The sequence below is a fragment of the Meles meles genome, unplaced genomic scaffold, assembly GCF_922984935.1.
Source record: "Meles meles unplaced genomic scaffold, mMelMel3.1 paternal haplotype, whole genome shotgun sequence".
In the NCBI taxonomy this organism is placed as follows: domain Eukaryota; kingdom Metazoa; phylum Chordata; class Mammalia; order Carnivora; family Mustelidae; genus Meles; species Meles meles.
In genome coordinates this window covers 944,386-948,879 of record NW_025721110.1, presented here as the reverse complement: position 1 = coordinate 948,879, position 4,494 = coordinate 944,386, and the positions used below count along the sequence as shown (strand labels likewise).

Below are 4,494 nucleotides of genomic sequence, written 5' to 3'. Positions count from 1 at the left end.
ATTTACACTTTTATGTGTAAATATGTAAGTAAGTATATAAGATGAAAGTATAAGTGAAAGTATATAAGATGAAAAAATTCATAAACATATACATAGTTATTATCTAAGGACATGGAGTATCCCAGCTAACTCCTTTCCATTTTCTTATTTTCCCAGTATTCTTTAATGTTGTTTTATTGCTTTATAATTTTTAAAATTCAGGTCATGAGTCAACACTGACAGGGTGAGAGTAAGATGCTTTTAATATCTAAACAGTCACAGAGTTCCTGAAATCACCCTTTCCCTCTGTGTGGAATGCTGGGAGTTCTCTAGGGACTTGTTAGTGGGTTTCAGCACCAGGAATACTCATGGTCAGGGCGGGGGACACCTGTGCCCTAAAAGGGAGATTTTGGGGCCCATTGCTATCTCTTGGGCTTTAATATTCCCCTTGGACCAATACTAGTCACTGTTTTTGGTCTCTATTAGCCATCTAACAACCTCTGAATTTATAGTACAATAATGAGCAGAGCCCTCTAAGGAGCTTGCTCTTATTGAACTTCTGATGGGTAGTGCTGACTGGGCATTTCCTTCTCTTTCCATCTTCTGGATTGTCTTCAAATATTTGTTTTTAATTTCCCCCAAGTGTTTTAATACAGTGGAAACAAAAATAAAGACAGAAACAGAACAAGGACTCACATTAGAAAACAGTTGGTGAAAGCCTTGATGTAAAGCTAGCAATATCTCAAGTATAAGAAAGCAAAAATCTGTAAGGATATAATGTTGGCCTCATTAAGAAAAGTTTAGTCAAGATGGGGTGCCTGGGTGGCTCAGTCATTAGGTGTCTGTCTTTGGCTCAGGTCATGATTCCAGGGTCCCTGGGGACCCTGTTGAGTCAGGGAGTCCCTGCTTGTGTTTTGATGTGTACATCAAAAATGTAAAAAGAAACAAGTGAAATTAAATTTTAGTCTATGCTATTTAACTGAATATATCCAAAGTATTGTCATTTCAGTACATAACCAGTAAAAATTATTAGTGAGATACATTGCACCTCATTTTTTTAAAAAATATGATCCTTAAATTCTTGATGTAATTTGTGCTCTCAGAACATCTCCATTCAGAACATCATGTTGCAGGTCCTCAAAAGTCTCATGCAGCTTGTGACTACTATACTGGACAGGGAAGATCTGTAGCCACAAACAGAAATTGTCCAAACAGCCTACCTGTTCATAACTGTAGTAAACTATTATTTAACTGAAATAGCTATACACACAAATTAAACTTCAGGCTTGAACAGAAAAGTCCCTCTTTGAGAAACAATGATCTCTAATATTGTTGAAAACAGTTACAGGTTTTTTTCCTTCCTTTTTCTATTAAAAAGTTTTTTCAGTAATTATTGCTACCATCTCACTAATCTTGTTAATAAGTTATGGGGTATTAATCAGTAGTTTTCTGCTAAAAGAAGGAAAATGAACATCACTTGACCCTAAACATTTTCATCTTGATTATCTTTTTTCTAATAATTCTTAGATTTTTTTCTCAGAGCATTTTTTAAAAATTCAACATAGAATTATTATTTGTAAATATCCAAGCCCCACTACATATCAGCTAAGCACCCTATATTAACAATGTATAAATGTGTCAAGAGTAGTATAGTGTTTATAGCAACATCATTTACAATAGCCAAATTATGGAAACAGTCCAAGTAACTATACATAAATGAAGGAACACACAATGGAATAGTATTCAGCCATTAAAAAAGAATGAAATCTTGTCAATTGCAGTGACATGGGTGGGGCTACAGAGTATAATAACTCATTCAGAGAAAGACTAATACAGTATCATTTCACTCATATGTGGAATTTAAAGAAAAAATCAGCAAAGATAAAAAAGAAAGCAAAGGAAAAAAGAAAGGAGAAGGGGAGACAAACCTAGAAACAGATTATTAATTATAGAGAACAAACTGATAGTTACCAAAGGGGAGGTTGGTGAGGGATGGGTTAAATAGAGGAGATGGTTTAAGGTGTGCACTTGTGACAAGTACCAGGTGATGGATGGAATTGTTGAATTACTACATTGTACACCTGAAAGTAATATAACACTGTATGTTCATTTTGTTGGAATTAGAATTTTTAAAAAGAGCCATATAAATAAAATTGGTAACTCTTTCAAAGGCAAAATGTCGTCTTTTTATCAATGGTTTTCAAAACTTATTAGATCCTAATGTAGGGAGAGAAATATAAAGTGGGGACTTTGTTTCTTCTTTACCCCTTGCTCTATCCCTATTAAATCAAACAAGCTTTAATTTTTCTCTTTTATGTGTATTTTCCACACTGTAAGATTGTTTTAGCAAAAATAAATAAAAACAAAGGCACTTTTTCTTAAAAAAAACAAAAGAAAAAGTGAATGAATAATTAAATATTCTTGAGCAAATGATATAAAGTTGCTTCACCATTACCTCTGAGTTTAAGAGTAATAGCAAAACAAGTATGTCATCCTTCAGTGAGTGATTGTATGGTGTGGCATACAAAATTCTTCTAATGATGTTCTTCCAGTAAGTTGATATTTTTGAGATTCATGAATGAGGTGGGTCTTCCTTAGGATCAAAATGTAACGACTAATTTTTCAAAGCAACCTATAGCCCCAGGAAACACTGAATAAATAGGGAAATTACATGGTTCGATCTGACTGATTTGTCTTGATTTTGTCCATGGCTGCATGATAATGTTTTAAACAAACCAACTATTTATCTTCTGTGCCCAACTTCCCCTCTCATACCCATGTCTTTTTAGTGTAACCTACAGAGCTATGGAGTGGGGCAATTATTCCATGTATGCTGACTTTGTTCTCCTGGGCTTATTCAGCAACACCCGCTTTCCCTGGCTTCTCTTTGCCTTCATCCTTTTGGTCTTTGTCATCTCCATAGCCAGCAACACCATCATGATCATTCTCATCCACATGGACTCCCGCCTTCACACCCCCATGTACTACTTGCTCAGCCAGCTCTCTCTCATGGATATCTTGTACATTTCTACCATTGTGCCAAAGATGCTGGTTGACCAGATGATGGGCCAGAGGGCCATATCCTTTGCAGGATGCACTGCCCAGCACTTCCTTTACTTGACCTTGGCAGGGGCTGAGTTTTTCCTCCTAGGACTAATGTCCTATGACCGTTATGTAGCCATCTGAAGCCCCTTGCGCTATCCTGTCCTCATGAGCTGAAAGGTCTGCTTGTTGATTGTGGTGGCAGCCTGGCTGGGAGGGTCCATAGATGGCTTCCTGCTCACTCCAGTGACAATTCAGTTCCCTTTCTGTGCCTCTCGAGAAATCAACCACTTCTTCTGTGAGGTCCCTGCCCTTCTGAAGCTCTCCTGTACTGACACATCAACCTATGAGACAGCCATGTATGTCTGCTGCATCATGATGCTCCTCATCCCTTTCTCTGTCATCTTAGCCTCTTATACAAGGATTCTCATCACTGTTTATAGGATGAGTGAAGCAGAGGGAAGGCGAAAGGCAGTGGCCACTTGCTCTTCACACATGGTGGTGGTCAGCCTCTTCTATGGTGCCGCCATGTACACCTATGTGCTGCCTCATTCTTACCATACCCCTGAGAAGGACAAAGCTGTGTCTGCCTTCTATACCATCCTCACTCCTTTGCTCAACCCACTCATCTATAGCTTCAGGAACAAAGATGTTACAGGAGCTCTGATGAAAGCTCTGGGCAGGTGTTTGTCCTCAGGAAGTGTATCCACCTTTTAAAGAAATTGCATTTGCTTCTTGAGATTTGAAGAAAAGAATACAAAACTTTATCATTACCTTTGGATTTGCTTATTGGAAACATAGCAAGTTATTCACATGCCAGGAAGCAAAGGTGGGGTATTCTTGGGATTTGGAAAGCAGACTGTGGGATTTTGAGAACTTGCTCATTTTTTGAGAGGAATAAGGGTTCTGAACAGTGGATGGGTTGAAGTGGAGTGGGAATAAAGTTGGGTTTTCACTAGTAACCTATCTTCTTTCCACAAAGCATGCATGCCTTTGGAAACATGCAGTTGTCCTTTTCTTGCAAAGGTCAGTTGTGGCAAAGTAAATGCTTATCTTCAGCTATTCCTCTGACTTTTCAGCTATTCATCTGATTTTTCCACCACAGTTCCTCTTTGAGACACTTAACAAATTGACCACTTCAAAGAAATCAACTGTCCAATTATTGTCTTGATTGTACTTCAAATGTTATTTTAATCTCTACCAATGATGTTTTTACTGTTCCATATTTAATTCAATCAAGCCCAAATTGGCATTATTATTTGTTGAAAAAAATGGTTTGACTCTATGTAACTAATTTTCTCAACTGAATCTCATCAAAATGGCTCAAAAACACAATGGCACAAATCAAATTTGGGAGGAGTCCAGCAACTTTATTTTTATCCCCTTAAAGTTTTATTAAAATCAACCCAGAATGATGAATTAGATGTTAAAAAATTGTGGTTTTGAGGTATTGGTAAGCATGGATTGCTCCTA

General features: G+C 37.3%; 1 pseudogene; it reads left to right on the top strand.

Annotated features, from left to right (window-relative positions):
- The first annotated feature begins 2,784 nt into the window (after nucleotides 1-2,784).
- On the top strand, nucleotides 2,785-3,738 carry LOC123935982 (annotated as a pseudogene).
- Nucleotides 3,739-4,494: the final 756 nt, after the last annotated feature.